This window comes from Micromys minutus, assembly GCF_963924665.1.
Source record: "Micromys minutus genome assembly, chromosome: 6".
NCBI lineage: Eukaryota > Metazoa > Chordata > Mammalia > Rodentia > Muridae > Micromys > Micromys minutus.
In genome coordinates this window covers 13,104,375-13,126,548 of record NC_137975.1, presented here as the reverse complement: position 1 = coordinate 13,126,548, position 22,174 = coordinate 13,104,375, and positions in this window count along the sequence as shown.

Here is a 22,174-nt window from a genome sequence, read left to right as displayed (position 1 = left end):
CAGTTCATTACTGTGTCAGCTCCTCTTCCATCTCCCTGACAGAGCACCATGACAAAAAGCATCTGAGAGGAGGAAGGGTTTATTCCGACTGAGAGTTTCAAAACACACACACTCCATCACAATAAGGAAGGCATAAAGCAGGAGTACAGGGCTGGCCTGGTAGCCAGGAAGTAGACTGATCGAATTCCATTCACACACAAGAATCACAGAGGAAAAACAGCAAGTTTGACCAGGCTATAAATTTCCCAAGACCGCCCCCAATGATGTCTGTCCCCCATCAAGGTTCCTCCTCCTATAGGTTCTGTAACCTCCCAATAATCAGGACCGTCAGGTAAGGAACAAGATTTGATGAGCCTACAGAGGACATTTCACATCCAAATCAAAGCAACCATCCTTTGATATCTAATGCCCCGGAGATGGGATGGCCATTGTCACTGGGCTTTGATGCTCCATGGGCATGTTACAAACTTCCAAAGGACAAAACACAGTGCAGCCAAGCACATGCAGCCTCTCCGAGTGCTTGCCACTTTCCGCAGTAGAAACTGACCCTCAGTTTCAGCTGACGTGATGGAGCCATGAAAATCTTTACTGCCATGGCAACCTAAAGTCATTTGGAAACTTGTAGAAGCATTTCACCTTCTCTGTTTTTTCCCCTAGGTCTTGCATCCAGTAACATTATCCTTAGAACCCATGCCAGTCAGTACAAAGATCTCTGCTTTTTCTGGGCCCATAGTAGGCATTCTGTAAGCCTTGTGTGAAGACTGATAGGAAATCAGTTTTGCACGATGGGTAGTAACTTTCAAGAATGCTGCCTCCCTGAGCCCAGAGATTTACCATGATTTATCAACCGGCTGTATCCTGACACCTTTGCCTCCTAAATCTAGACCTTGTTGGGCAAGGTTCTCCTGGACTTGCTTGGGGCCTGTCCCACAGGGAGGGTCCTCTCTGCTGCATAGCAGATGACATCTCTTTACTACACACATCTGCTAAGACTCTGCAGTGCCTTCCATTAAGATGAAGGGTGAGGGAGATGGCCCAGTTAGTGATGTGCTTACCTTGCAAGGACCTGAGTTTGATCTCCAGAAGCCACATTCAAAATCCAGGTATCGTGCCTGCCTGTAGTCTACTACAGCGTGATCAGGTGGTGGAGACAGGGGAATCCTTGGGGTTTTCTGGCTTCAAGCTTACCTGGTGAGTTCCATGCCAGTGAGAGACCTTGCCTTAAATAAAAGGTGAACTGAATAAAAGGAATGACACCTGAGATTATGCTGAGACCTCCACACGTGCACACCCACATACAAAAGAATCAAGATCAGGTTCAGCATGGTGGCTAAGCTTGTCATCATAACTTTTCAGGAGAATGAGGCAGGAAAAATGACAGGGCCAAGAAGACCCACAGCTGAAAGAACTCGCTGCACAAACCTGCCAACCACAGTTTGAGCCCTGAAACCCAAGAGAAGGTTGATGGAGAGAACCAACTCTACAAAATCTCCTCTGACCTTCACATGCCTACACATACATCATGAACAGAGACACACACACTGATGATGGTGATGATGGTAATGATGGTGGTGATGATGGTGATGATGGTGGTGATGAAGAAGAAGAAGATGATGATGATGGTGATAAATAATTTTAAAGAAACAAGGTGGGGACTTCTGGAGTTGACCTCTGGCTAGGATGATTTATTGCCTAAGCAACAGGGAGAGAGAGTTCAAATCTAGTCTGAGTAACTAGCAAGACCCTTTCCAAAAATGAAGAGTAGAAAGAGCATTAGAGTTGTAGCTCACAAGGCAGGTGCTTGATCAATCCCCACATGCTACTTGGTTCAACCCTCAGTACTGGTAATGGGGGAGCAAGGATAAACCTTACTCGAGCTCTTTTGGTCGCTTGGCTCCCCTCGATGGAAGCCCTATCCTTGGGTTAGCTCAGAGCCTTCACATATCCTGTCACCATTCCTCAGGCCCACCCCCTTATCCAACCTACACTCTAACCTGGTAGGTTGTGCTAGGCCTGTTCTCAGCTAGAAAACACGCCCTTTGGAAGCCGTCATTGGCAGGCCCTGTTCAGGTCCTGTCTCTGCCTTCTGCCTCCCACAAGCTTCGCTCCATTACTCCCTGGGGTGCCCATTGCTGGATTGGTGAAGTCAGCTGATTATTCAGGCTTCTCCAATGGTCTACAAGCACAAGGAAAGGAGGGGTCTGTGGGTTTTGATCTATCTTTTTATACCTGGTACCCATCACTAAAGATCTTGCCTTCAGCAAGTAGATGATGAATTACACTGAAATAGGTAACCTCCAGTGAGCTGAAGGTCAGGGAGAAGGAGGGTGGAAAAGAAAGAGGGAGAAGCAAAAGAGATAGAGATAAAGAGGAAGAAAGCAGAGGTAAAGAACAGAAGAAAATGAGCAAGGGGTAGGGAGGAAGTCAAGGAAGGCTTGTGGAAGCCAATTCTCTCCTTCCACTGTACAGATCCCAGGGATTGATGATCCCAGCCACCTCCACCCTCTGAGCCATCTTGCCAGCTGTGTGTGTTTGTGTGTGTGTGTGTACATGTACATGTGCCTGTGTGCACATGTGTACTTCTGTATACATGCATGTGCACGTGTGTGTGCATGTGTATACGTGTGTGCCTGTTTGTGTGTGTATAAGTGAATATGTGCCTGTGTGTACATGGGTATGTGTAGGTGGGTGGGTGGGTGTACACACGTGTGTGCACATATGTTTGCATGTGTACATGTGTGTGCGTGTGTGCACATGTGCTTCTATGTACCTATTCGTGGGTGTACATGTGCATGTGTGCCTATGTGTACATGGGTGTGTGGGGGTGGGGTATGCATACATGTATGCAAATGTGTACATGTGCATGTGTGTGCCTGTGTGTGTACATGCAAGTGTGTGTGTGTGTGTGTGTGTGTGTAAATGATGCAAGGATATAACACAATGGAAACAAAGAAGAAATGTCAGCTGTCTCCTCCTTGAGTGCCAGTCCTTTCAGTCAGTCCACAAACATCTCATCGATGGCTGGCTCTGTGTTCAGTGCTAGGGAGAAACAGGAGAGAAGCTGGCTCCCCATTGCACAGTAGCTGCTGTATTCTAGCTAATCCCAATCTTTGTGACTCTCAGTAATCACTTCCAAACCGATCATTTGTTTTCCCTCTCTTGATAATCACTCTGTGGCTAAGATTCTGTCACCCAAATGGAGAAGAATAATTTTAAAAACCAACAAACATTGTTGATAACTGAACATTCAGTCTGATCAAGCACCATGATCTTTCTCTGTACTATCTTACTGAGTTCTCAATTATCCTGTGAAGTTGTCCATGCCGGGAAAAACTGGGTCAGAGGCAATCACTGACCTATCAGTGGTCAACCATCAAGGTAGCGATGGAGTTGAAAGTTATGCATGTATTAGCTGCTCTGACTCAGCTTCCTACATATTAGATTTGATGATGTGCCCTGTGGTGGTGTAGGTAGGCAGGATTGTATGCACAGTGGGATAATGGTGGAGGCGGAGGCACATTCTCATGTTTAAAGCGGGCCTCTGGTCCAATAGACACCTTACTTTGATCTTTTGAAATTTATTCGGAATAACAAAAAACCCAGGATAGGAAAAACTATTCTCAACAAAAAAATAACTTGTGGGAAAAACACGATTCCCAACCTCAAGCTGTATTATAGAGCAATTATGATAAAAACTGCATGGTATTGGTGCAGAGACAAGAAGGTAGATCAATGGAATAGAAATGAAAAAACAGAAATGAACCCACACACTTATGGTAACTTGATCTTTGACAAAGGAACTAAAACCATCCAGGAAAAGAAAAACAGCATTTTCAACAAATAGTGCTGGTTCAACTGTAGGTCACAATGCAAATTAATCCATTCTTATCTCCTTGTACAAAGCTTAAGTCCAAGTGGATCAAGGACCTCCACACAAAACTCAATACACTGAAACTAATAAAAGAGAAGGTGTAGAAAACCTTAGAACACATAGGCACAGGGGAAATTTTCCTGAGCAGAACACCAAGGGCATATAGATATAGATATAGATATAGATATAGATATAGATATAGATATACATATACATATACATATACATACACATACACATACACATACACATACACATACACATACATATATACATATATACATATATACATTTATACATATATACATATACACAATGGAGTACTACTTAGCTGTTAAAAACAATGACTTCATGAAATTCTTAGGCAAATATATGGAACTAGAATATACTATCCAGAGTGAGGTAACCCAATCACAAAAGAACACACATGCCAAGCACTCACTGATAAGTAAATATTAGCCCAAAATCTTGGAATACCCAAGATATAATCCACAGACCACATGAAGGTCAAGAAGTCGGAAGACCAAATAGTGGATGCTTCATTCCTTATTAAAAGGGGGAAAATATTCACAGGAGGATATACAGAGACAAAGTGTGGAGCAGAGACTGAAGCAAAGGTCATCCAGAGACTGCCCCACCCAGGGATCCATCCCATATACAGTCACCAAACCTAGACAATATTGTGGATGACAAAAAGTACATGCCGACAGGTGCCTGATATAGCTGTCTCCTGAGAGGCTGTACCAGAGCCTCAGAAATACAGAATGGTATGCTCTCAACCAAACATTGGAGTGAAAATAGGGTCCCCAATGAAGGAGTTAGAAAAAGGACTGAAGGAGCTGAAAAGGTTTGCAACCCCACAGGAAGAACAACAATATTAACCAACCAGAACCCTCCCCCAGAGCTCCCAGAAACTAAACCACCAACCATGGAGGAACCCATGGCTCCAGCCACATATGTAGCAGAGGATGGCCTTATCAGGCATCAGAGACAGGAGAGGTCCTTGGCCCTGTGACAGCTCAATGCTCCAGTGTAGGGGAATGCTAGAGGGAGGGGGAGAAAGTGGGTGGGGGAGCACTCTCATAGCAGCATAGGAGGGGGTGGGATAGGGGAATTCCAGAGGGAAACTGGGAAAAAGGATAACCTTTGAAATATAAGTAAAAATATATCCAATTTTGAAAAGAGAGCGAGAAAGAGACACCTTATGGAGAGGGAGAATCATATATGTGTGGGGGATTGATCAGGTGCCTTCTTCAGTTGCTCCTCTCCACTGTCTTGTTTTTGAGGCAAGGTCTCTCACTAAACCTGGGATTCACTGATAGTGAGATTGGTGGCCAATGAACTCCAGGAATCACCTTTGCACGTTTTGAGACATAGTCTCTTCACACAGTTTATATCAAACTCATCTGTCTCCTGCCTCAGCCACCCAGGTAGAACCTGCCCCTTTAGACAAATGTGCTCTTTCTGATTGGCCACAGATTCTATCTCTCTCTGTTTCCCCAAACTAGCCTCTCTGAGTCTATCTGTCTCAGAACTAAGAACCAATCAAGGTCTGATGGGAAGGTTAATCTAGTTTGTCAACTTGATAGGCTTTAGAAATCACGGAGTAACCAAGCCTATGGGCATGTCTGTGAGGAAATTTCTCGATTAGATTAACTGGAGGGGGGGGGACCCACATGAAATGGTGTAGCACCATCCCTTGGGCTGGTGATTCCTGACATAACAAACAGGAGAAGGCAAGCTGAGTGTCACTATTCTCTCTCTGCAACCTAAATGCAGATGCAGTGTGCTCAGACGCTCCAAGCCCCACCCACCCACCATGCCTTCTCCAGCATGATGGACGGCATCCGCAAACTGTGAGCCAAAATAAGCCCTTGCTCCCTTAAGTGGCTTTGGTCAGTGTGATGACTTGAATGAGAATGTCCCCCATAGGTTTAAGTATCTAAGCTTTGGTCCTCAGTTGGTGATGCTGTTGGGGAGGCTTATGGAAGATGTAGACTTGCTGGAGGATGTATATACTGGGGCCAGGATTTGAGGGTTTGAAGACTTATGCTATCTCCAGTCACTGTCTCTGCTTCATGATTACTTCTAATAACGTAAGCTGCACGGTTTCCTGCTTCAGCTGCCATGCCTCCAACATAGACTCATTCCTCCATGCCGACAATAATCCCAAATAAGCCCTGTCTTCCATAAATTGCCTTGATCACAGTATTTTATGACAATAATGAAAGGTAACTAATATAACCATGTATTTCGTCACAGTCCTGAGAAAAGGAATCTATTTGGGGTACTTTTTTAATATAAAAAACATACCACTGAAGCTAGTACTCTTGTCTCCTGGGAGATGATAAAACTCAGGAACAGAGGAGAAGGTTAACCTGCCCCAGGACACAGAACAAGGAACAGGGTCAGAGCCCAGATGACAAAGCACCATGGGATGCTTACCAAATACCCCAGTTGTTCAAAGTACCAGAGTGTACACCTGCTTCACCCATCAGGCAGTGCAGCCCTGTGCAGATCTGTGTGCATGACACCTGGCCGTCACCCACCGCCTAGGAACGCTCAGATGTTGGCTGGATGGCTGTTGGCTGCAGAGCTGAGCAGAGCAGAGTTATCCAAAACTATTGCTGTCCTTGACCTTGAGCTGAGGAGCTACAGCAGGGGTGGAAAGAACTCTGCCGTACCCACAATCCCACACACTGGACTGGAGCCAGGCGTTCTCACAGATGACAGGCAGAGTGAGAATGTGAGACGCAGCCAAGGTTCCTTTCTTTGATAGGATCTCCTAAGTTTTTTCAGGTGCACCTCAATTTCAGACTCTTTATTTGGCTTCCATAGGACAAGTTGTCTCTTGTATGGAAAACTGCATGGCTTGTATCTGTTTATCTAATGCAATCTCTGGAAGGTATGTTTATAACTTTATGGGAATGTCCTACAAGACTGTTAAACACCATCTGCTCTTGTCAGAACACTTTCAGAGATGAGGGGTTCCTATGTTTTGTGGTGGGTTTTTTTGTTTGTTTGTTTGTTTGTTGTTTATCTTGTTTGAGTTTGTTTCTAACAAACATCTAGGAAGATACCTTTTGAATATGCTGTCTCTTTGTCTGTTTGTTTGCGTTCATTTTTCCATGAATGTCCAATTCTTGCCTTAGCTTTGGAGAGGATATAGGAAAAGAAGACAAGAAAAAAGGTGAAGGCTGCTGTCACCATGGCTGGCACATTTTCAGTGTGCAAAGCTGATAGGGGTGGGGGAATCATACCAGAACCTCCTAGCACCACAGGACTTTGTCTCTGAGCCCCAGTGTACCTTATAGGAAACAGAATCTGCATTAGACACAAGAAGAGGTTTGCCCTTTACGGCTCTCTCTGAAAGTGGCACCTCCCAACGGGCTTTAGGGATGGTCTGACCTGCCGCAGACTTACGAGTGCTACACAGAAAATGGTTTTCCCGTGGAGGATTCTACCAACCCTTGGGATACTCCGGTCTTCTGGTCCTCTGAGCAGTCATTTTATTTTTAATAAATGAAATATCCTTAGCAACTTTATGTTTACAGATAAATACTGAATGGAAAAATATCACAGCTCGGCAGGCACCCCTTCAAAGAGAGACCCTGGTTCCCTCTGATTTTGAACAGTAGGAAGCATCTGTAACAGTTAATAAACCAACTCTGATATGTATTATTACTAAAAATCCAGTTTATATCAAGATTTCTCCTTTGTGTTTTGCAGATACAAACTTTTTAAAGTTAATGTGTATGACTGGGTGGTAGTACATGCCTTTACTCCCAGAATTCCAGAGGCACAGACAGGTGGATCTCTGGGAGTTCGAAGCCAGCCTGGTCTAAAGAGGAAGTTGTAGAACAGCCAAGGCTGGACAGAGTAACATTGTCTCAAAAAAAATTGTATTTTAAAACGTGCCTGGACTATTTCCATACCTACATGAATTTGCACCACAGCATAACTATCAGATTACAAATGGTTGTGAGCCACCATGTGGATGACGGGAATCAAACCCAGGACTTCTGAAAGAGTGACACACGCTCTTAACCACTGAGCCATCTCCAGCCCCAGCAATGTACAAACTTTTTAACTCTTTAATTACATGTTTTTACTAAGTTATTATGAAGGAAGATTGAGTATATACAAGGTGGTCAGGAGACAGAATTCAGTCAAGCTTGGCACCAAACACGTTTATCCAAATGAGCCTTGAACACGGTATGAGTCCAATGATGACCTTGAACCTTTGACCTTTCCTTCATCTTCCTGTGCTGAGACATCCTGTTTCTCCCATGCTGGGGGTGGGTGAAACCCTGGGCTTTGTGTGTGTGCTGTGTGTGTGTGTGTGTGTGTGTGTGTGTGTGTGTGTGTGTTGTGCATGTGTGGCAAGCCTTCTACCCAGTGAGCTCCAACCCCCAGCACATTATTTAATTTCCATGCCAATTCCCCTGTTGGTTACCAGCTCACTGGAAACAGAGCCGGAGCCTCATCTTTGGGGTCTCCCATCACCTCTACCTGAGCCTGGCAGGAAAAGGCAACTTAAACTGGGGTTTTGAAAAAGGTGCTTCCTGCTTGGGAGCCATGCCCTGGGTGTGTGGCAGCAGCACGCAGCTGCCATCTCCATCCCTTTTGAAAACAGGTGACTGAGGAACTGTGCCAGCCTCATTTTCCTCTTGACTTAGTTTGAGCGCTTTTCCTCCCAATTCTTCTTCCAGAGTCAGAGGCTGACTCTAGAAGCCCGACATTCCATTTCCTCACGTATCATTTTCTAATTTGCAATAAGGCAGAAGGGCTCCCTCTTGCCTTGACTTGGAGCCCTAATGTGGATGGAGCCACATGAGCAGAGTGTTGTGAAAACATGGGGTTATCCCCAACTCTTCCCAGTTACCTTCTCACCGGGGCAAGCCAAGTCACAGAATCTGGCCCATGCTCTTGCTAAACCCCTCCTGCACAAAACATACCTGAGCTATTATTGGACACTGGAAACTCATGACAGTTAAAGCCCGATCAGCATGAGACCATCATCCGTTCTTTTGAATCTGAAAACACTATATCTTCCTTGGCAACTATGTACAGAAAAGACAGCAGGTGCTGGGGATGTGGCTCAGTCAATAAATAGTTGTCACACATGCATGAAGACCTGAGTTTAATCCCTAGCACCCTTTTAAAAAGTCAAGTGCAATATATGCTTGCAATCCCAGCTCTGGGGAATCAGAAACAGACAGTGCTATATACACCCCTGGAAGTCAGGGGACAATTTGTGGGAGTCAGTTTTCTTATACCATATGAATCCTGTTCTGAAACTTGGGTTACTGGGCTTGGTGGCAAGCACCTTTGTCTGTGAACCATCTCAGTGTCTCCTTACAAAGTCTTCCTTTGTGAGAACGGAAAATTAGGTCTGAATATCCATGCTATAGATCACTGCTTTGCACCATGGTTTTCTGTTCTGCTTTTCAGTGGGGACAGAGCATAAATATACCCATGTAAGCACTTACAGGAATAAGAAGAAAATAAGCAGCATCTTTCTCCAAACAGCCTAAATCACTGAGACATACAGTATAGGCATGGTTTCCACCTTCAGAATTAAATGCAACAGAAAAATGTGTTAAGCTGGATTATTTAAAAACTTTGGTAATTGGGGCCCAGAGATATCTCAGCAATTATGACAACTGCAAAAAATGGAGTTTGGTTCCCATTTCCCAATTCAACTCAAAAGGGGGCCTGACACCCACAGGAGCTCACTCACATTATCATACATACATACGTACATACATACATACGTACATACATACATACATACATACATACATATATTTACACATAGATGTAATCCAGTATACAAAGAAAATTATTTTAAAAAAAGCAATGGTAATTAGTTAATTATAAAGCACAGACTTGGGATTCAGGGGAAAGGAAAAGTGAACACAGCTGTTTTTGCAGTGAGTGTTCTCGGGGCTATAGGACATAAATAGAACATAAATCATCACTGAATGCTTACTATCTGTGCTTTTTTTTCTTCTGTGATTGTTCTCAGTGGGGATAGGAGATTGTGCAGGAGCAGAAATGACACACTGTGTACAGCTGGGAGCAAAATGACTCAGGTGACCAGAACTGCTCTGGTCTGTCACAATTTAAAAACAATTCAGGAAGCCAGGCCTGGTGCACAGGTCTGTCTTCCTATTACTCAGAGGGCTGAGGCAGGACATCCACAAGTTTAAGTCAATCTTGGCTACTTAGTCCTCTTTCAAGCTGAACAAACAAGCACACACACACACACACACACACACACACACACACACAAATAATGTAGGAATACAGAGATGAGTCAGGAAGGATTTTCCAAATAGGATCATGAAGAACAGTCAGAGATCCATCACTGGCCCAGTTACTGATAAGATAGATAGATAGATAGATAGATAGATAGATAGATAGATAGATAGATAGATAGATGAGCAAACAAACAATGGAGGCTGGAGAGTTGACTCGATAATTAAGAGCACTGGCTGCTCTTCCAGAGGACCAGGTTCAAATCCCACCACCAACATGGCAGCTCACAACTGTCTATAACTCCAGTTCTAAGAAATCTGACATCCTCTTCGGGCCTCTGATGACACTACACATGCATGTTGCACAGACATATATGTAGCCAAAACATCCATACACACAAATCAATCAAATAAAATTAAATTAAAGAGCCAAAATTGGTGGGACAGCTACCCACAAACTGTCCCACACAGGAAAGAGTCAACAAGAAGAATATAAGTTGAATGTTAGGACTAATCACTTGACCAGAAAGGCTGTTAAATGCTAAAGTGATTGACCCACAGATGTAAGAGAGTATCCTCTACTGACACTCTTATAGATAGAAAATGCACAAGAAGATGCTTCTATCTGGAACAGTTTAAGGGATAGCTACTTACAAACACGGGTAATGCAGTGGGTAAACATTGTAACTTCATTTCCATGTCATAAGTACCCATCTGTGGGCAGAACTAACTGTTCAGTAATCAGTCACAACCACGAATTGGCAGTTACATCATGCCTCTATGCATGCTTCTCCGTGGGACTGCATTTGAGGGTCCGAGTGGGTCTCACAACCCCATCACCACCAAAATGAGCTTATTCAGAAACCAAATTTCTATTACCCCCAACTTAACATGTGTTGTGATATTCTACAGCTGTCCAAACAGGTTGTCCTCCACTGAAAGCAGTAAGCAATGAAGGAATCAGATATCTGTCTTGTACCCTATGTCTGGTAATACAGGCAGTCTGAGACTGTGGGTACACTCCATACTCAGAGGCAGGAGAGTCAGGTTCCAGCCTTACCTGTCTCCAGTCTTCTGCGTGGCACCAGACAGACCTCACAGCCTCTGTGACACAATACCCTGCCTTTGGGAATGGGCTGCACTAAATAACAAAAGGGTCAACTAAGAGAGACAGAGAAGATGGCTCAGCTTGCACAGGCACGTGGGCTCAGTCCTCATGTCAAATAGCTGAGTGCAGCAGCTTACAGATGAAATCCTGGTACTGAAGAGGGGTAACAAGGGGATCCCTGGGCCTTTCTGGCCAGGGGGCCTAGCCTACTTGGTGAGTTCTGTTACAGTGAAAGACCCTGTCTCAAAAAAATAGCCTAGGTAATGGTGGAGGAATGATACCAGATATTATCCTCTAGCCTGCACACACGTGTACCCATACACGCATACACAGTCACTCACACAGAGACAGACAGATAGACACACAGAAAGACAGACAGGGAGAGAAACAGAGAGAGGGAGAGAGAGACAGACACACACAGAGAGAGAGACAGAGAGACAGAGAGACAGAGAGACAGAGGGGGGGAAAACTAATACTCAGAATTCTAACAAAATTCTGAAACAGTGGATGTACCCATCACTGTAAACGTGTGTTTCCCTTATTTTTTGGTGGATAGTACTTGGCTTATTCATTAGAAAAACAAAAACCAAAACTGGATGTGTCTTATATACAAAACAAGATGTTGTTTTCCAGGGTTAAAAGCAGTCTAAAAATGTAAGGTGGGAACACGGACGACACAAAGCTGTTTCTCCCAGAAAAACATGAACAAATGTGCACAAGATTACACCTGTCTCCCCTGAGTTCTGCAGCCCAGCATACTGAATTGCTGTGTGTCTACTTTGTGGCTGAATTGTGCAGGCATTCTAACATGGAAGTGAGTTTTCTACTTTATGCACCTTGGTCTAAATTGTAACTCACTTCTGTATCCACATGTACACACATGATCCCACCATCCTCCATGTCTGCCATGTTGGAGCTTTGACAGGTGCCGGGCTCTGTGGCCCCATCGTGGTCCTATCGTGGTCCTATCGTGGTCCTATCGTGGTCCTATCGTGGTCCTAAATGATCTGGATCTACGTATAATAAATCCATTGTACACATTTGTTCATTTCTTTCAGCATCACACACGTCGTAGATGGGAGTCTGCTCCGACCTCACTGTATTTACAGCCAACTTGGTCACTATACAGAGAAAGCGATTTCTGCATAGACATGGACAGGGTGATAGTGAAAAGTATTGATGAACTAATTTTACAGCTAGTAAAGAATGTGTCTGCGTATGTGTGTGTGTGTGCCTGTGTGTGTGCACGAGTGCATGTGTGTGTGGATGCGTATGTGTGTGCATGTGCATGTGTGTGTGCCTGTGTGAGTGTGTGTGTGTGCATGTGTGTGTCTGTGTGTGCCTATGTGTGCCTATGTGTGTGCATATGTGTGTTTACGTGTGTGTATACCTGTGTGTGTGCCTGTGTGTATGTGTGTGTGCACATGTGTGTGCATGTGTGCGTGTGTGTGATGCTTTTCTTTATTTAGGGTATTATACTGACTGTTTATAGAAACACCTTCATTGGGCCTTCTTGCGTTTTGATTCTGTGACCCATCCTTTTTTCCTCTCTCTTTCTTCCTTTCTTTTGTAACTTTATGTTCATCTGTATATGTGTACATGTATATGCTAGTAAGAATCGGTCCTTTCCTTCCACCATGTGGGTTCCAGGGGTCAGAGTCTGGTCAACAGACTCAGACCTTGGCACCTTTACCCTCGGAGCTATCTTTCCAGTGCCTATGTTTTATTGTTTCATTTGTTTTTGATGTTTTCTTGTTTCTCTTATCTAGATTCACTTGGAGCTTCTCCTAGCTTTAATTTACACTATTGCCAAATTGCTTGCTCTGGGACATCTTTGTGAGAACTGTTCTGTTGCCCCCTGCCTTTAGTATTTAAGTCATTTAATCATAACCCCACCTTAGCATTTAAGTGGTATGGGATAACATTCACCCAAATATACATGTTAGTAATTAAAATACTTTTGCATGAAATCCCAAGCCACAAGGCTGAGTCATATGACTGAAAGTAGGTAAGGTGTTACCAACTGACATGATCTCTACTCGGGGCTCTCAGGCTAAACTGTCTTAATTCGTTTTCAGTCCACGTTGACAAAGTCAACTTAAATGGAAAATGCTGAGGTACAGCCCCAGAGAGACGGTCCATCATTACAGGGAAAGCCTGGCAGTGGGAACAGGAAGGTGGCTGGTGGAGTCAGCATAGAAGATGGAAATAGAACTGAGTGATACAGCCTCAAGGTCCACCCCACGAGACTGACTTCCCGTAGTCAGATTCTACTGCCTACAGGTCTCACAACCTTTCCAAGCAGCAGGATGGACTGTAAACTAAGTCTTCAAAGGTTTGAGTCTATGGCAGACCAAGCCCCCATCCGAAGGACCTCGGATCCCTTCCCCATTCCCAGGGCAGCCGCTTATCTCTGTACTAGTTACTTTTTTATTGCTACAACAGAAAGGCCTGACAAAAACAACCTAAGGAGAAAATGTCTGTCTTGGCTCATCATTTTAAGATACAATTCATTATAATAGGCGTAGCGGCAGGAGCATGATGGGAAAACACTATGGTAGAGCAGGATAGATCTTCAAGCAATCTGGCACAATATGAACGAGTCGTTGCCAACTTGGGTAAAATGACCCGTTCCTGCTAGGTGTCTCTGGTTCTCCTAGCTGAAGATGCCCTAGAAGGCCAGAAGTGTGGACACAATCTTAGTAAAACAAGAGTTTACCAAGACCTATGAATCTTTACAGAACCTCACAGCAGAAAAAGCAAGCCGGCTGTGGCCGCCAAGCCCAACATTCCTATTTTTATAGCTGCTCAGACAGGTTAAGCAGCTTTTCCATAGTCTCACAGTGGAGTCAAAATTTAGCACAACGAGGACAGACTCTTGCAAGTAGTCAACTAGAATCAACCTCTCACCCCTGCATAAGTCAAATTAATATAGTAGTAGCCTTGTGGCCTCTGGGGTCTCCTGGGCTTCTATCCCTGAAGAAATCAGACTCCAGGAACACATTTTTCCATATATTTTGGCAAGCTTAGTTATGCTCCGGTTTTATTTCCTTTTTATTTATTTTATTTTTGTATTATGTATTTAATCATGTCTTCATTTTGAAGCTTTCTCTCCTTGAGGTTGCACAGAAGTCACTGAGAAATGGAATGAAAGTAGCAGCTAATTTTTTTCTTTTTATTTAAAGTGTGTGTGTGTGTGTGTGTGTGTGTGTGTGTGTGTGTGTGTGTGTGAATGAGTATGGGAGAGAGAAAAAAACATATCCTGTTTAGAGGCCATCACCCCACCTCTATTACACCTCAAGGGCATTTCCAAGTTCTTTCCAAGCTGAATTTCTTTTCTTCTTCAATGAAGGACAGTGCCAAAGGCTGGGCAAAGGCTTCTCTATATCCATTCAATATGCAAACTTCTAAGTAGCCCCTCTGAGTGACTGGTTCTGTGCCGAATGTTTAGTGGAAATCAGGAAAGGTGGAGCTAGGAGAAAAAGGTTGGAGATAGAAGAGGGCAGGGAATTTATATACATGGAAGAATTGGGATGCGCATGTTGCAACCTTAACACACATAGCCGAAACAATCAGCTCCATCAACCACAGACACAACTACAACACAAAAGAAGCCTCTTGTCTTGATGAGTAGGTTGTCAAGGGTCATTTTTTATGTTAACAGAAAGTGAATAACCTGATAAAATAAACACTGGTACTTTTCTTATTATGAGTTCTAGTCATATGCACATGTAGACATACGTACACATATGTAGAGGTCAGAGGACAATGAAAATATTCTCAGTCCCTGCCCACCTTTCTTTGGCACAATTTGCTATTTTGCTCACTTTGACTTGCAATCCAGCCAACTGGTCTCTCTGTTTCTATGTCCTCTGTAAAGGGATTACAAGTATGCACCCCCGTGCTCAGTTTTGTTCTAATTCCCCACCATGGGTTCTAGAGGACAAACTCAAGTCATTGTTCCTCATTCAAGCCTTTTACTGACTGAGCCATCTTCCCAGCCATACTTCTGTTTTCGTTAACGAGGAAAACTCAGAGAGGTTGGTAACTTTCCCATGATCTCCCAGTAGAGTCTGAATTGAAGTCCCAATCACTAGCCCCAATGCCCATCCCTCCCCAGGCTGCCTCAAGCTTTCCTGAAAACTAGGGCTTCAATCAGCAGGAAGCCACTTAAAGAAAAGTGGCAGAAAAAAAGAAAAAAATCATCCTGAAAGACAAAATGTCAATGTTGAAGGTTGAAAACCAAGGTGGCCACCTTGATCAGTGTTAACTCTGGGAGGAGACTCCATACATTCAGATGAATTCAACTTCGCCCACTGCGTTTATCTCCACAGTTCCTGCTGGCTACTAGCTCACAACTGCAGTGTCCTGATGTCAAACACCATCTTCTCATGCTCCTCTCTGGGTCAGACACTTGGAGCCTACACTAATTGACAATGATCTCGAAACTTCAAAATCCCAAACAAGATCTTATTTGTAACTGGTGGTGGATATTTTACGAAGTTAAAAGCCAACCTTCTCTTTATGAAATTTCAAAAAAAAAAAAAAAAAAATGTACTGAGAGCCTGGAGATGACCATTCTGCCTTTAACAAATGCTCTTTCAGGTATCCTGAGTTCAGTTGTCAGCAAACACATGGTGGCCCACAACCGTTTTACCTCCAGATCCTTAGGATCTTGATGGTTCCTTGTGGCCTCTGCAGGTGCCATCGCTCACATACACATATCCACATAGGGACACAAATACACACACATAATTAAAAATAAAACAAAAGTTCTTAACGTTAATTGAAAGCCTGGGGGTGTAGCTCAGTGGTAGGGTGCTTGCCTGGCATGTGCAAAGGCCCTGGGATCAACACCACATAAAATAGGCCTGATGGTGCACAACTATGGTTTTAGCACTGGGAAGTTAGAGACAGGAGGATCAGAAGTTCGAAGCCATCCTAAGATACAGAGCAAGTTCAACACAAACTTCAACTATATGAAACTGTCTAAAAACAAAAGGTAAACTAGAGAAGGCTGTTTAGATGGCTTAGCATTTAAAGAGAACTTGCTGCTCTTGCAGAGGTCCCGAGTTCAATACCTACTACCCCCGTAAACCATCTCACAATGTCCTGTAATCCAACTTTACAGACCTTGAAACCTTTCTCTGGCCTCTGAGAATGGAACACACACACATAGACACCATACACACTCTACACACACACACACACACACACACACACACACACACACACGTACTTACATACCCACACACAAAAAAAAATCTTTCCTTTTAAAAATGAATTGTATTTGATTATCTCAGTGAATTACAAAGCACCAGACACACAAAGTAATTTAAAAAGAGATCAGGGGCCTCCTGGTGGAAGGCATGACATAAGACAGTTTCTCTGTCCTTCTCCCTTGAGAGTTGTGACTTTTGGGGTCTATGTGTTGCTCTTCCCTTTCATTTGTGCAACGTGTTTATATATACATGCATACACACATATGAGCAGTGTGTGTGTGTGTGTATGTGTGTGTGTGTGTTTTGTCAAGTTGACAAGTGCTCTTATCCATGATCCATCTCTCTTACCTCCTTTTTATTTATTTTATTTTATTTATTTGTTTGTTTGTTTTTGCAGTCTCAGATAGCCCAGGCTGGCCTTGAACTTGCTATGTAGCTCAGTATGACTTTAAACTTCCGATCCTCCTGTCTCTGTGTTCCAAGTGTTTCCAAGTGTTGAGGTCACAGGTATGCACCATCATACTGGGTCTGTGTGGGAAAAAGTATATACGTGAGTGTGCATGTGGGGGCTGGAAGTCAGCATCCGATGTCTTTCTCAATCTTTCTTCATTTTTGAGACAGAGTCTTCTGTCTCTGCCTCCCCAGAGCAGGGTGGTGGTGTTCTCGGTTTTTACATAGGTGTTGAGATGCAAATTCAGCCTTATTTTGCTCACCAAGCACCTTACAACTCAGGCTATTCTCCGGCCCCCAGATGCACACTTTTGAGATGGTACAGCACGACAGAAAGAAATGAGAGCAAGACCCAGATGGCCTGAGTTCAAATCCCCTTTCTGCCACTATTACTCTTTGCCTTTGGAAAAACCTACCTCCCTGTTCTGTGGTTTCTCTGTTTGCAGTGTGGGGAAACCCTGGGGCTTCTTCCATCAGGGTGTTGGATGGGTGAGGACATGCTCATACTTTCAGCCTGATGCATGGAGCTCACTACTTCTTAAACATGACCAGTTACCTCAGGCTCTTCCCACTGTGGCTTTCCCCAGTGATGAACTGTACCCTATGTAGCTCTGGCTAACCTAGAATTCACAGAGATCTGCACACCTGGGTGCTGAGATTAAAGGCATGCACCACCATACCCAGCCAGTGTTCCAGATACATTTTACAATCAGCATGGTTGGTTTGCAAGCACACACACACACACACACACACACATGGACCAACACATGTGTACACACATAAGATTTTGCTTGCAATATTTTGAACAATTTCAAGTCTTTTCATCCAGACTAAAAAAAGAAAGGGTCTCTCAGCCCCTTTACTTTTGGGCAGCTCTAGTGTTTTCTTCATTCTGGGGTGCCCAATCAAAACTGGACTTAGCCTTCCTCAGTCACTGAGTTCAGGGGACCGCAGATAAACATTATCTCCCAGTTTATTGTTGACAGCATGGCCCTCATTCCCCGGGCAAATGTTCTCACTGCCTAACACTCCATTTTTCCCCTCACCTGGCGTCTCCACATCACCTGCCTTCTGCCACCTCAGCTTAAAGCCAAAGACCCTTTACATTCACAAGCATATATTTGTAGCAAGTCACTCTTCTTCCATTTCCCTTTTTCCTGCAACTGACCCCTGTCCTGACAGCTCAGTTCCCTGCCCCAATACCCAAAGCCACAGACACTCCCCAGCCCCTGAAAGGGATGCCTATGTCCTTCCCAGTCTCCAAGCTGCTGGCTTCTGTAGATGGGGAAAATATAAGGTGTGAGGCCCCAGAAAGTTTATAAACTTATGCAGATTGGTCTTAGTCTGGTTTAAATTAGGCAACAAAATAGAATTTCCAGATGTTCTATTTGGAATTAACTTGGCTACAGAGAAAAGGCTACTAAGAGGAGGAGGTGGTAGCGGGCTATTTTTACTTTCTGGGGGGTGGTCACCCAAGGCATATGGACTTGATTAAAGAAAAGAACCTGCTAATTAGCACATTAAGAATACTGCTCTCCTTCATTCTGGCTGAGGATGCTCAAAGGCTCATAAGACCCTCTGCCATCACTGGAAAGGGCTTTTGTTTTGTTCCTGAAGTCGGCAAAGATTTCGGTCAGATCTAGGGGACTCTGAGGATCATGCCAGAGCATCCCACATGTGAACATGTGTGTAAATTTTCATGGGATCTTGCTAAAGGACATAGTGTGCTCCGTGCTGAGGCCATGCTGCTGCCCCACAAGATACATGCTGCACAGAGGCTGGGGCACTGAGTCCATTGGTAATGCACTCGCTGCGTAAGGATGAGGACCTGGGTTTGAATCCCAAAACCCACACTAAAAAGGGAGGGAGGATGACAAAGTCATGACCTTGCAATCGTAGCCCCAGGGACACAGAGGCAGGATCCTGATGCTTGCTCACCAGCAAGTCTGGCAGATTCAGTGAGCTCCAGGTTTAATGAGAGACCTTGACTCAAAAAATGTAGTTCTGGGCATTGTGGTACACACTTTTAATCCCAGCACTTAGGAGGTAGAGGATTTCCCAGTTCAAGGCCTGCCTGGTTAACAAAGCAAGTTAAAGGCCAGTCAGGGCTACTTAGAGAGATCCTGTTTGAAAATATAACTCAATGTTTTGGGGGAAATTTTTTCGTCTCTAATATATTTTTGTCTTACTAGTCATTTGCTTGTATATTGTGGTTTCTGATTTTGTGTTTTTATGGGTTTTCTGTACATGTGTCTCTTAATGTCTTTGTGCTTCTCATGTTATTTTGGGGGGGATTTCCCATTTTGTCCTATCCTGTTTTATTTATTTTTTGTTGAACCTAGATGCATTCAAGGAGCTGAAAACTCAAGGGAGTTACAACCAAACCTCAGCCCTGAACACAGGACACCTCACTGGCAGGAATACCTGTCAAACCATTGGTCCAGGCTTGGAACCTGACAACAACCATCAGACTGGATCTTCACAGTGACATTTTTCCCAAAACTACCTGAGAACAAGGAGGTTAAAGGACCACAATCAATAAAGTCACCCCCACCTAACCAAGGCACCCAAATCTGAACTCTCAGACTTTGAAATAAAACCCATGACTCAAAGCCCTCACTGAGGCAGGATGGGAAGGAAAGAAAAATATTGGAGACATGAGAAAGAGAAAGAGAAATCACCAGGCATTTGGTTGAAGCTCCAGACCCACTGGCAGAGAAGCAAGAACTCAGCACAGTTAAGCTGTGGTGATCTGCTTTCGTCTGCCTTGTGATGGAGCTGAGAACGGAACACAGGGCCTTGTACTTCGTAAGTAGGCTATGAGTTTAAAAAAAAATCAAAATCAAGAACAAAAGAAATCAAAGACTCACTATGTAGCCCAGCTATTCTGGAATTCACTATGTAGACCAGGCTGGCTTCTCACTCACAGAAATCCCTTTGCCCCTGCCTCCAGAGTGCTGGGATCAAAGGTGTACACCACAGTACCTGTGGGTGTCTTCAGTGCATTTCAGTCTTGGTATTTCTGATTTAAGGATGGAACCCTATAAGATGTTGAGGAGAGTCTCTATTGGCTCACTTTTTATTGATGACAAAACCAATGTCCCGTAAAATAAAACTGCTACCCCATGTTCAGAGTTAGCAGATGACTAATTGTTGCAGTAAAGCTACAACCAATGAGATCGTATTCTCGTTCTTCCATCCCTTGAGCACCCTGGCTCCCCAAAACAGGAAAGAAAGTTTGTGTGTGTGTGTGTGTGTGTGTGTGTGTGTGTGTGTGTGTGTATCATATATATGTATCTGTATGTCATCCCATCCCATACCATCTTAGTAGTCCTAGGTAATAACTAGTCAGCACAGTACCACCTTCTGGAATCTTAGAGGAAGCTTATTGAGAACCAACAGTGGTGTTCTTGTGTTTGGCATGGCTTGAATTGTCTGTGGGATGTTCAAGTGTGTATGGGGATACAGAAGCCAAATGGCACTCCAGAATAATTTCCTTGACTGGCAGTACCACCGTTCCTCTGGGTACTCAAGACTCTCATATCCTTCTAACTTCTTGCAAACAACCAAGGTTTTCAAGGTATCCTCTAAGATGCACACACATGCACTTGTACATATGCAAACATTTAGATCACTAGGTTTTTTGAGCCCAAAGCCATGTGTACTAATTCGTTTAATTGTCAACCTGACATTACTTAGAGTTGCCTGAGAAGACAGTATAAATAAGGAATTATCTAGATCATGTTGTCCTTCAGGCATGTATCAGAGGAATCATCTTGATTCTTAATTGACGTAGAAAGACCCAGGACACTGTGGGCAACTCCATTCCCTAGGCAGGAAATGCTGGACTGTATACAGGAGGAGAAAGTGAGCTGAGATGAAAAGCTAACAAGGATCCATGCGTGAATTTGCATTTATTCCCTTTCTGCTCTTCACTGTAAATGTGATGCTCCTAACTGTTTTGAATTTCTGCCTTACCTCCCATCTCAGAGGGAAGACTGTGACCTGGAAGTATAAGCCAAATAGACCCTTTCCACACCAAATCCAGTCTTTGTCAGAGTATTTTATCATAGAACTGAAACTAGAACATCATGTCTCATCCCCTGCTTCTGCGTTCTTTCACAAGCCAGCAGCTTCTCCCCCCATTTCTCTTCTTTCTCATGACCTACTCATCCTCCAGTCACCCACCCTCAGCACCTCACTCCCAGACAACACTATTCTCACTTCTCCCTTGCAACAAACTATTCTCTCAAATCTTCCAGAAACCTCGCTCATTCTTCATTTTCAGTTTCCCCTGGGGCCTGGCACCTATTTTCTTGGAATCTGGTTCATTTGCCCCGGTTTAAAGAGAAAAGATGAGACGGGGTTCATCCCAGCGGCCGCCCTGTGCCAGGCGCTGTTCCCAGTGGACAGTGGCAGCTTATTAATGTTTGCTGAGTTTGAATCACCGTGTGCTCACAGTGTGTGCTTACCAGCTGCCCAGATGCACCCCACACTGCTCAAAGATGGAGTGTTGCCAGCTCAGGCGGAGAGACTCTCTAGGCAGCAGATCCCTGAGCCATAGTGTGGCACAGGAAGGGAGGGAGCCCTTAGATGCTAGATAGTAAAAGGAGCCTGCATGTTAGTAGTGATGGATTAGTAAATGCCTAACAACTGGCTCTTAAGGAAACAGCAAGCCCTGGTTTATAGCACTGGATCGTTTCTACAGCATAAACCAGTGAACCACGTTCACTGAATCTAATAGACCAAGTGACATCACAGAGTGTTTTGTTTGATGAGATGCTGGCAGGCTCTGTGGGTGGATGAAAGGTTTCCCCACAAACAGCAGGCTTGTCCAACCTATGCCCCACTGACCACACACATGTGACAGAAGAAAGCTATGCTTTCAGTGTGACCCAACACAAAAATCATAAACATACTTAAAATACTATGAGATTTGGGGAGTATTTGTGTGTGTGGTATGTGTGTTCAAGTGAATGTAGGTACACAGGTATGTGGGGAGGCTCATGAATGTGTGTAGAGGCCAAACACGAATCCTGAATGACGTCCCTCAGACTCTGTCTTAGTCTGAATTACTATTGCTGCGTTGAAATACCATGACCAAAGCAACTTGGGGAGAAAAGGGTTTGTTTGCCTCACACTCCCTAAGGGCTGTTCATCATCTAAATAAGTCAAAGAAAGAATTCAAACACAGAAAGAACCTGGAGGCAGGGGTTGATGCAGAAGCCATGGAGGGTTGCTGCTTACTGGCTTACTCTCC